We start from the raw sequence: 12,428 nt of genomic DNA on the forward strand, positions 1-12,428 counted from the left end.
AGACTTGAATACATCCTCAAAAGGCATACTATTTGAAAAGAGGAAAACCAAACATAGAAAGCATCAAATCAAATAGCAATTGGGCAGAAAAGCTAAGGTTAAAGTTTTAGCTTAGTACTCATTAATTTTTTTATTCATTCATTAAGTGAACAACTACTGTCTAGTCTTTGTGTCAAAACTCACAGATGTCACTTATTCATTTATTCAGTTAGTCAGATTACACATATTTATTGAGAACTTATACACTGCTAGGTAGTAAACCTCTAGTTAGAACTTGTTATAGCCAAAAATTTTACTGAATGTAAGTTGAATAAAAAACACAAAAACAAAAAGTTACCATTATTAAGCCCAATAAGAATGTCAAAAAACATCATGAGCAAATCTGAATAACTGCCTTAATGTCAAATTTCTGTTTATGATAAAAATCTCAAAGTTTTTATTACATGAATCATTAAGGCTTTCTCTATATCCTCAGCACATAGGATTTTACTTTGTTGACTTCCAGGTATATTCAATTGAGAATGAGCTTTGTTACAAATGAATCAATTGGTTTGGGGTTGGAGAGGCATACAGTTGAGAATATGTCTATAAAAACTAAGTCCAGTGTAAATTTAGCACATATGGTGGCAAGTATGATTATTATTTGAATGGTACTACTGAGTATTTTCTTAAAAGATTCTTTAAAAAGAATTTTTCATAATTGTGGATATTTTCTAGACCAATGTTCTTAAGGAGAGGAAAGGAAATTGCCCTTCTGAGTCATTTAGCTAAGTCAAGATATTTTTTTATTTTCATATCTAGTGGGAGGCCACAGAGTGAGTAGTGGTAGTGGCATCTGATGGGTAGAGGCCAGGGATGCTGCTCAACATTTTAGAATTCACAGGAGAGGTTCACACAACAAAGAACTGGTTGGCCCAAAATGCAAGTATTACAGAGTTTGAAAAGCCCTGCCCTTTAACCATCAGTTTTCCTTTGCCTGGCACCTGGTACCACCCAAAGACATCCACGCCTAACTGGAGATCAAATTAGGTGTTCTGTATAGCAACTCTTGTGCACTGAAGAGTGCAGAAGGTCTTCAAGCTCACTAGCTGTGTGGCTTTCTACCTATTGTCAGCTTGAGCTAATTGCTTAACCTCTTTGAGATCCCTTTCATTTAAAAAAATCTGCATAATATGGACCACAACTAACTCAGTTGTAGTGAGTACTGATTGAGTATATGTGCATACATAAATACTCATTTAAAACTTACCCCTTATTCTTATTGGCTTGCCCATTCTTCCCTCTGTTTCTCCCTTCCGCCTCTCAGCACCCCCACCCCCCTTCCCCTAGTCTCAAGTTTTTTTCCCTTAAAATGCTTTGATTCCTTCGGTGGCAAAAATCAGGTTTGGGCTAGGAAGTGAGTCACCACTCAGCAGCGAAAGGAGCTTGTTTTTCTTTCTCTGAGCGCATTTCTTAATAATTTCAGCCTGATCCTTCAGCGCTTGTTGGTTGAATCCCCCCTGAATGTTTAAGACACGGAGAAAGGACTGTGACACCCAGATGTTTGCCAATCATTGGGAAGGAGAGTTTTTTAAATATCGAAAATAACCAGAGGGCAGCAAGCCCTGAAATCCTGGGTTACATAAGCAGACGTTGGAGGATTGGAGGAACGGGCTGGTTCCTCTCCACAAACCGGTCTCCATTGATACACCTTAATGCGGTACAAGTCTCTATAGGAGCCCTGGGTGCTGAACACCACAGGAGCAAGGAGCACTTCCCTGTCAAATCAGCGTTGGCTGGATTGATGCGGGATGGGGCTGGGTGTTGCTGGGGCCGGTAGCACCGCGGCTGCGGAGGCTGCAGGGGCTCTGCAGGCTCTAGGCGGAGTGGGTCCCCTTGCGCTCCAGGTCCTGGTCCAGGTCCACCTAGCACTTTGTGCGGCTCGGACGACTAGCTCCCTATTCCTTTGCTCAGATTAAGAACCCTTCCGTGTGCCCGAACCGTTATTTAGCCTTTCAAATTCACAGAAAACACCTTTAGTATTAACTGTCACACACAACTTCCCTCACCAAATGTCAATCAAAACCGGAAAATAATCCAATTCCCATTTTCTTCCAAATCTTGCCTCTCGGTCTCTCAGTGTCTCTCTCCCTTTCTCCCTCCCCGCTCTCCCCCTCCACCTGCCCCCCATTCATTTCCTCCCCAACTTTTCCCCATCTGTGGTCTAGATCTCCTTCTCTATTTTCTCCCTCTCTCTCATGCCCTTCTCCACTCCTTCTTCCTCCCCCCACCCATCCCTGTCTCTCCTCCCTCTCGCAGGCAATCGGCTCTGCCCTCTCCACCCTCTCGGCCCCTCCCCAGAGAAGTGTCCAGCTCCTCCCGGGGCTGCCCGCCCGCCGCTCCTTCCCTGCCCACCTACTATGAGGAGCAGCTCCTCCCACCTGCCCATAAAAGCCTAGTGCATGTTACCAGCAGCGGATCAGAGCACTTCCCTGGTCCTCTCCGTGGGAGCCCGAGAGCCTGTCTCCCTGATCATACGTGTACAAGGTAAGACACTTCTGCAGGCAGTGGACCTACTAGGGGTTCCTGCGGGGGAATTAGTCAGGTCTGGGCAATGCGCTCACTGTTTGGTTAGAGTTAATTTGTATGGATGCCCGATCAGCTGCTGGTTGCTAGTTACAGCAACTGGTTTGAAAACAAACTTCTGTTTGAACAGTGAAATAAAACTCCTTTTCGGTAGAAACAGCAGCATAAATATTACAAAACCCTTTTCTCTTTTTAAACCCCTTTTCCCCTCTTGCTAACTGTTGCTGAGGTTAAACTGTATCTGTTTTGGGGTGTTAATACTGACGTTTTTCATTGTAAATATTTCACATATCAGCAGGGGCAAGGAAAACATTGTCCCATTGTCAAAAATGTACTTTAAAAGAACACAATTAGCTTCCTAAAAATAGCACAGTCAAAAGGTCTGCTAACAATTTTGCCATGTTTTCCAAACCCCCCAAGACAGCTTCTGTGAGTCCTTAAAAAAAAAAAAAATCTTTCCAGGTTTAAGTGCTTGGAAAAAATGATGTGAACGGGTGCCCTTTGCACAGGGACAGTAATCAGGTGGCTGGTAGATAGGAAAGAACAAATCCAAATTTACAAGCTGGGGCAGGAAGAGCTCTTACAAAGCTATCTTTTCACCAGGTTTTAAAATGAGAATTGTATTGGAACGAGGAAAGTATATAAAAGAACTTTATGAATTTCTATACACACACCTAAACATAAAGCGATTCAATATGTTTCACAGTAAGAGAAAAATACAGGCCAGATTATACAATACTTCTGTGTACACCAGACTGCTATAAAGAAAAATCAGCTAGAGTGGATTTGAAAGTTTTAATCCTCCTCACCACCCCTTCTTCCTTCATCTAACAAAACCTACCTGATTGGCAAGGGATTCTCACACAACTAATAGGTGTTTAAGCTACCCTCTGGGAAAAAAACGAATCTGTTCTCCCTAAGGTGGAAAGAGTGTGTGCACCTGTGAGAGCAAACCACCGTCCACTGCTACTTCAGTAAAAGCAAGACTCTTGGTCCATGCAGTTTGCCATCAACTTCTGTGGGTTGTGTGGGATGAAACTCTCTCTCATGTGGGAGAAAAAAACCTCTTCAAATGTTTCCTCTGGGGAATTGCACAAGACCGCTTAGAGAAGGCAAACTGAAGCTGCCAGTCAGGAAACCAAACCACTATTTTGGCCCTTAAGGTTCTGAAAGTAAGAGAAACCCATTCCCTTTTCTTGTTTGGTTGTTGGTTTATATTGTTTCACAGGAGAAGGAAAAACTCACCAAAGCTGTACAAAATTTTCCTCTGTTAAAGAAACTAGAAATCATTGTTAGATATCCCACTGAAGGTCTTTCTAATGCAAAAGATATTTTAAAATTCTGTTTGAGATAGAATGAAGGGATTCACTACTATTACTCAATGAAAGAGTTATATGTAAAGCTTTCTGTCATGTTCAATTTTTTTTCCATTGGAAAAAAAATTATTGCAAAGGCGTGTGGTTTCCTTTAAGAAAATGATAAAAGATTGCTATTGACCAAGATTATATGTGACCTGAACATATTAAAATACCTTTTATCTCAAGCCACAGTGCAGATGTCTTGCTTTATATCTGATGTAACTGGCTAATCAACCATGACTGAGCACAGGTATGAAACAAGGCCAAACCAAGTGCCTGATATGTCCAAGTTCTTTCTTACTTTATGGTAGTGTCTGACTCCTGCCCATTATCCCAAGGATGAACATACACCACTTCATTCACTAGATTCCTTATGTGAAGTTGTCTTTCCCGTGGTAGGGGGAAATATTCCCAGTGCCAAAGAGCTCCCTGTTATTCCTAAATTTGGGGATGAAAAGCGTTCTCTGGGGGTTTGCTTCTGCTTTTCCTGGCAGTTAGTCCACTGGATCAGCTATGAACCATTTAACAGTAACTGCCTTCCCTATGTGCCATCAGGTTCAACCCCCTAAATAACTAACTGGGTGAGATCATCTTAGATTGTTGGTGATCTAACCCTCCCAAGGGGGCTTTACCAAAATGATTCCTTCCATAGGGCACATATCAAGCAAGTTGGCACTTCCCTTCTTAAGTTTTTAGAAAACTCAGTAGTGAGGTTTCACACTGAAAACCCCAGTATTGCCCCTTCTGCTCAGGATGTAGTAATATAAGTCTCCTGTTTTTTGCCTTTCTAAACTGCCCCTGAGTCAGATTCTTGGCTATACTTACCCAACATCAGTGCAGCAGGCTTTAATTGACTTCTTAACATTTCTCAAAAAAAGAGAAGATAAGTGGCTGCCCCTTTCAGGAGAAATACAGAAGGGTGTTTTGCTGACTTCCAGGGCCTGCCATACTTATGGAAACAAACATTTTAAATATTCTACTATTGTTAAAATCGCAAAATATGTCTTCTCCATGATCAAAAAGCATATGCTCCTATATTTCCATTTGAAAGGAAAAAATCAAAGATAGGAGGATGGGAATGAAAAAGGAATTAAGAGTGAAGTTGGAGAAATCACAGAAAAATGATCAGGATCTCTGATAAAAATATAACTCTTGGGGTCTGAGGGGGATGAAGAAGAGCAAAATCCATGTCTGCTCTTAATTGTTTGTTTCTTTGATTTTTGTTTTCCACCAAGGAGAGTATTACCACTGATGAAGTTAAGATCCATCTCTTAACTTGTTCTTCTCCTTAGTTCTCCTTCTCTGACCAAAGAGAATAGCTGAGTCCTAGAGACAAAAATGATTACAGTTCAGCCCTATATTAAAACCCACAGGAATCTGCCAGTTATAATTTTAAAAGCTCAATTATGGGCATAAAACCTCCAAACATATTTTTAAATAATGAGTAGGTCATTAATCTAACTCTCCTGGAGGGTACAGTGTTGGGTGATTATTTATTTGCAGGTTAGAAACAGCAATTTTCTTCTTCTTCTCCCGTGTCACCCACCATGGTATGGGTAACTACAGAGTGATTAAGACATAAACACATTCCCAATCCCTGCTCCTCCAAGAAACCACTGAGAAACAGGTCTTTCTGCATGTGTAAACTTCCTTTTCTTCACTTGCTCCCCATAAACATGTATGTGCATAATGTAAAGAGAGCAACTGGTCTTGAGACTTGGGTGAGGAGTCTTGTGAGAGAGAGGTGCACTGTTCTAATTGCTAAGAAAAAAAAAGCAGAAGAGATGAAGAGGTTAAGGAGACAAAGGATGCCTGTGGAATCTAGAGAATCTTTCTCTTTAACATCTTTTTTTTTTTTAAGATTATGTTTTATATCCTTTCATATTTTATATTTATAAAATGGACATATACAAAATCATTTTTCAACATAAGTAAGTTCATTTTACATGTACAACACCTCAGAAAATGAATAGTAGTTTTAAAAATTATACCTATCTCTTTAACATCTTGTGAAAAAGATCTTTCACTACCTAATTCGTCTAGGAAAGGCGGGGGACAGTGGAGAGAAAGGAGCAAGTTTACAACTTGTTCCCAAATGCTAAGGATATAATAAGAAAGATCTCCCAATGGCCTGGCAGTCATTAACAGCTGTTCACACCCCACAGTACTAAATTATAGCTTTGCTAACTCCCCTTTTCTAGAGAGCCTAGGAAGCATAAAGAGTGAGAGAGAGTTAACCACATTTCAGCACCAACAGGCTAGTCAGGGATTCCACTATCACATCAGTAACTATTTGCTGTTTGAGGAAGGAGGTTCTTTGCCATCTTTCCCCAAGCAAATAGATTTACAGGAATGAAGTTAAAGGGAGTCACACAAGGTGACAATATCCACAACCTAGAAGCCCTGCATACACAGATCCATCAAGGCGGTGATATTGCATTGGAGGAAACTAAAGTAAATAAAACAAAAAGTTCTCCAGAACTAACCATAATCATCTAAAATAATGAATTCTGATTTCTCAACGTCCAGTAGGAGCTAAAGTGACAATTGAAGCTGATTACGTGATGTATTAAAAGATGCCTGATGATTCACCCTCTGTGTCCTTTATTTGGAGCTCGCTCCCATTTCCCTTCCTGGAAAACAAAAACTGGCCCTTCTGTCCTTTAGCAAAACCTTCTCAGGATTTGCAGATGTAGTCACAGTGCCTCTACACCACAGCCTTTGTTTTTTCAGTGGAAGAAATCTCTTCAATTCTTATAGACCAAGTTTTTGGAGTACCACTCATACTTGTGGCTTTTCTCATTACCCAAAGTCTCCGCAGACTTCTCTTAAATAGGATATAAATTTTCACTCCATCAAATAAAAAATGTCACATTTTTTTCTAAACCTTTATTCCTAGAAAAAAGATCATTTAGAATTTTTCCTTGCCTCCAATAAATTCTCTGAGATTTCTATAGAAGCACCTTTAAAAAAAAATCTAGTTTCTAACTTCTTGATAATTACAAGAACTTAGAGTATCCAAAATATAAATGCTAGAAGAAACTTTGGAGCTAATCTTAACTAAAAGTTCATTTTACAGATGGGAAAAGTCAGAAAGGTTGATGTCTTTCCCAAGATCACTTAGATGGGTGTAGCAGAACCAAGATCAAGTAGCCAAACCCTGTATTCAGTGCTCTGTCTTGAGTAACTATGATGTGTCTCCCCACACAACATGAAGCTAAGGTGTCTGTGACGATGCTGAGCATCCTGTAGGAATTCAACACGTAGGGTTCTCAGAAACCACAGCTGTAGAGGTTTAGACTACAGCTATACCTCTGCCACAGAATGTCTAGGAAACATTGATACAAACACATGAGGAGTAGAGTCACTGATCAACACCAATCATTATATGTGTTTCCCTGTTCCAGAAATGGGTACCTAATAGCTGCTGGGTAAATCTATGTTCAGTGTGAGAAATTATGAATTTTTTTTCAAATTTAAGAAAATGGCTGAGTATAAAAAATCCATCTTTCTTATCTCCTTCCATAATAATCCCTATAAGAAGTCTGTAGGGACAGATAAGGACTCAAATCTCAAATGTTTAAAAGATTTCCTCATGCTTTAGGAAACATAGAAGAGTTCATTAAACTTCATCAGTGGCTGCAGTATTCTTCCTATTCCTTCCCACCTTTACCTGAGTTCTAGAAGTTATATTATTTTCTGAAATATGATGAGGACTAAGGTCTCATTCTAATATTTATGTGACAGAACATAAATGTTAATATATTAATGTATGATGATTTACAGTATAATCTTCCTCCTCTTCCACCCAACAGACAATGTGTTGCCAATCTAACCACCTCGTGCCTTCCTGAGTCTTTAAAGAGAGAAAGAGCAAAATACCCATGATAGACCATCAGACAAAATATGAGGAGCATGCTGATTGGAGGCTGTAGACTTGAGGTGTAATGGGGGCAAGGAGGGGTGATCAGGAGACACCAGTACAAAGACAGGAAGGTGCAGCCATGAGAGTCCACACCTCTGAAACAGAGGAGAGATTCCTGAGAAATTCCAGGTGCTGGAGAAAGGGTTTTTATGATGGTGTGAACCCAGACCCTCTATGTGAGAGATGAACGCCCATCTGGGTCAGTATTCTTTAAGCACTGCACCATTAAAAGATGGGATCACACCGGTAAAAAAAAAAAAAAAAATGTATAGGCTTTGTATCTATTCAAATTCTTCTTTACCCTTGACTGGACTTCAACTGGAAAAAGAGCCTCATTTGACCACATTTTAGTCTTGCCTCTGACCCAGATAATAACTATGGATGTCAAGATTTCAAAATAGTCTCTGCTGAGATAACGACACAATTGCACAATTACTGGTAACACACAAAGTTCCTCCACTATAGAAAGTGATGAAGGTAGAAAAGAATATTCTTATATCATTTCTGGAAGCAATTTACCCTGAATGAGTAGACAGATGTTACCCCAGATGCTTCTTCACTTTCCTCTAAAGCATGCCTGACAATTGTTTGCATATCTTTGAAAGAGTAATTTGATTTTGAAATTGATTTATTATATGTTAAAATGTACATAATCTATCACTAAATTTAAGCGTTATTGTGAAAACGACCTCTTAAGTCTTTCTTGAGAGGGCTGCCTCTACTGAACTCTCCATTGACATGTTTACATCACATGGATCTAGGCTTTGGATCATTTGATGTGCTGATACTAAAGCAATTAATCACTCCATGTGCTACTTTCCAACTAACTGAATAGGCCTGGGTGTGGGTGTCAGCTGTTGGCTTCCCCAGGCAATAGCATGTATCCAGCCTGTTGGGGAGCATCTCCAGTCCCTTCTGTTAACAAGATAAAACTGCTATTTTTCTAGAAATTTGGCCTCCATATACTAAGGCAAGAAAAGCAGTTGAATATAGAACTTTCACTACCAGGCAGCAGAAGGGTTAAATCATAGCTGCCTTCAGCTTAGTAGGGTGACTTCAAATCTAAAATGTGCCTGAAAGAATGTGGATGGAGAAACTGGGATGCATTTTACCAGCAGCAATCATCCCATTTAATATATGCTTCCAACTGGCATGCCATGTACACGATAAAGCTAAGTCTAAACTTGACTCATAAATCCAAAGTGATAACTGTACATTATTATATTTATTGAAAAGTCTCTACTTAGTGATTGCCCAGTCTGAACCATGAGGAGTCATAACACTCATCAATGCAATCCATCCAAACAGCGACCTCTTATGAAAGGCGGACATAAAATAAAGCCAAGAAGTACATGGAGGGAGACACTAGGTGGAGCTAAGAATTTCTGACTTAGGGAGCCAAGATTGTTGAGGTTGGAAGAATGAGGGAAGAAAAGGGATCTGCTGCAAAATATGCTATTGGATCCACAATTCCTAGTTTTAAAATGACGCATCTAGTCTCCCTCCCAGTTTATTCCAATCTCTAGCTGCCCGCAAGAGTGGAAGGGAGGTTGCTCACCAGTAGAGGGAGCCAGGGGGCTGAGGGTTTCAGAATGGAACCTGTTGCCGGGGGGAGCCTTCAGATTTGAATTTTTCTGATAAAAAGCAGAGTAAGGTGTCTATTACAACCGGTGGCTAGAGTGTTCCTAACATTGTTAGTTTTCATTTTCAAAAAATTCCTAATTTAAGCCTCTAAGAATAAATCACCCGCATTTTAGCAATGCCAGAAATGTCCGGGCTTGCAGAAGTTTATTTGAAAGAAAACCAAAGCAATCTTAGAAAATATTCTTTCCAAGGCTACCACCAGCCAAGACTGAATCTAAATGCTCATTTCAGTAATAAACAAACTCTGGCAGCTGGAGGTCAATGAGAGACAAGCACAAAGAGGACAAAAGATCTGCCATAACTAGACCCTCCCTTGTCAGCAGGATAAGGGGAAGGAGATAGGAGAGAGGAGAAGATAGAAATGGGCCAGACAAGCTTCTCCCACCAATATGGCCCAGAACCCTGCTTCCCTGCATGTGGGTCTCCAGGGACTAGTCAGGGCCTTGCCTAGACTGAAGTGAATACCTTTCTGTTGAACATTTCCATTGCACAGCTGTGTGGGGATAACTTGTTAAGACTTGAGACACTTGCATAATTCAGTACCCTTTGGGGGATAGAGATCAATTAGAACCATAAAAATAAATCCTTGGCACACCAGAGAAGGGCTGCTTTCTTTGTTTAAAAAAAAACTATGACATTTGCAGCAAAACAGAGTAATCCTCTCTCTACTTCTATTTCTGATATCAATGGAGATGAAGCTATGGAGTTGGTATGCATGTGGCTCAAGAATCCTCCATTCCAGAAAAATCTTCAGTATTTTAATCTCAAAAACACCTAGACTCTCTCTGTCTCTCTGGGGCCTGGGGAAAGTCACTAATCACCTCTGTGCCTTTATATAATATTATATATATATATATATATATATATATATATATATATATATATATATATAACAATTCTCAAATAACCACTCTCTTTATCACTTAAACACTTGTAGAGTCTTTCTTTCCAGGTGAATGAGGCCACTTCAGCATGGCTGTACAGTTATTTATTTAGTATTGGAAATGGATTATACTCATAACACCTGGGAATGGCTTGTGGTATTTCTACAGAGCCAGTCAAAATGAGATAAAGTTTCAAATAGGCACATAACCTTCCAAGATATAGCAAGAGCATTCTTGCTTCTTAGAATACAGAGGATAATCCCACATGTCTCAAAAAGCCAGAAAAGATCAAGGGCAAGTGGAAAAGGGGAAAGAAACAAAAATTATGGCTTAAAAAGCCTCAAAAGGCCTATGTTTACCAATCCATATTTTGACATCAAAGGGGAGTTTCTCCCTCACACACACACACACACACACACACACACACACAAAGAATTTGTGATCTAAAATTCTACTTTAACTAGGGAAAGATGCTGTTTTAAAAATAATTATTATGTTGCATAAAATCTCTTTATCCCCTCCTCAACATTTTCTAACGTGTTTTTCAAAGCACTACTAACTGGGATACTAATTGGTATCTATATTAACATTTGATAGCAGATCTCCCCTACCCAAGAGCATGTCTTGGGATTGGTATTTTATGGAACAGTTTGCGAACAGCTTGGAAATCACTTCCTACTTCATTATTTCAAAATGTCCTGTGATATGGTATTTTCAGTGCTGTTATTTATTATGTACTACATACTGAACATCAATATAAGATATGTGCTTTGACAAGCCATAAAATGACAAACAATCCTAGTGTGATAAATGTCTAAATCTATGTGGAAAAAGAACAACAAGAGCAAATGGACATGCCTTGTTCTATGGCTCAGTTCTTTATCATAGTAACGATAATTAATAACAATGGCGGAAATGCTCTCATCTCCTCTTCAACCTCCATTTTTAAAAAAGAAAAAAAAAAACTCTTCCTGGCAGTAGACAGATTAAAATTGTCTCTTTCTTCTCCCTTTGTTCTCATTCTCTGGATATTTTGTTATAGAGAAGTGGCCAAAAAATGAGCAATAAATTCAATAAACAAGAAGCTTAGATAATTCTATGAACTGTCTCATCAATTTCTGAGCTGACAGTTCTGTTTTGACTTTACCCATCATTAATTAACTGAGATCATTAGCCAAATATCTTCTTTGAACATTTGCCCTCTCACTATCATTAGGGAGCCTAATCTTAATAATAGGAAAATACTAATAGTCTATTATAATTTACTCCACCTGGGATTATTTGATTTATCTATGACACTCAGGCCTTCCACCCCTTAAGATTCCCAATTTCTCTTAGGTCTCTTACTTTGGGAATTCTCTTTCCCTTTCACACAGTTAGTACCTAGAGGCCAGTATCTGAAAAGTGACAAGAGTCAAGTATCCTCTCCTTTACAAAAATAAGAGTCTCATAGTCATTCAAGAGAGAAAATTTCAAACTTGTCATTAATAGTTATAATAATAGAAAATATTCATTGTCTAACAAAACTAGACATCGTACTAGTCCCATTTTCTCTATTCCTTATATCAACCCAAAAACTTAACCATGAGGAAACTGAGCCTCTACTCTGTCAAGCAGCTTGTACAGAGCCACACAGCTAGGAAGCAATACAGCCAGTATGTCCATCCAAGTCTGTCCAAAGCCCATCATCTTCCTGCATCTCAGTGCTGCCTCTCATCATGTCTGGTCCTATTATAAAGGGAAGAAAAAACATTTATTCCCGTGACAATGCCCTCTGACTCATAAATGACAGAATTACAGTGGCTCTGTTCCTAGACACTGCTGACTGGCTCTGTTTCCTGCTTAATATTGTTATTTTAATTTCTATTTCTTTTGCATATTTTTATTTTGAAAGCACTTTGTCATTCTGGAGCCAAAAAAGTAAGAATTTTATAATTAAAAAAGAAAGAAAAAACTATTATTTGTCCCTTGGGTAATTCTGAAGGGCTAAGTTTTCTCCATAAACTCCTCAAATGATTACAAGTTCCTTGGCGTCAATCTGGTAACGAGAAT

General features: G+C 39.3%; 1 protein-coding gene across 3 annotated transcripts in view; it reads left to right on the forward strand.

The window, feature by feature from the left end:
• Positions 1-2,443: 2,443 nt before the first annotated feature.
• Col8a1 (collagen type VIII alpha 1 chain) overlaps positions 2,444-12,428 on the forward strand; it is a 155,314-nt gene continuing 145,329 nt past the window's right edge. For 2 of the 3 annotated variants that reach the window (XM_026402435.2, XM_026402437.2), the window contains exon 1: positions 2,444-2,526. The gene's annotated coding sequence lies outside the window, so the exon portion shown is untranslated. The remainder of the gene's footprint in view (positions 2,527-12,428) is intronic. The other variant, XM_077794415.1, reaches the window with a different exon arrangement.

Source organism: Urocitellus parryii, chromosome 2, assembly GCF_045843805.1.
Source record: "Urocitellus parryii isolate mUroPar1 chromosome 2, mUroPar1.hap1, whole genome shotgun sequence".
NCBI lineage: Eukaryota > Metazoa > Chordata > Mammalia > Rodentia > Sciuridae > Urocitellus > Urocitellus parryii.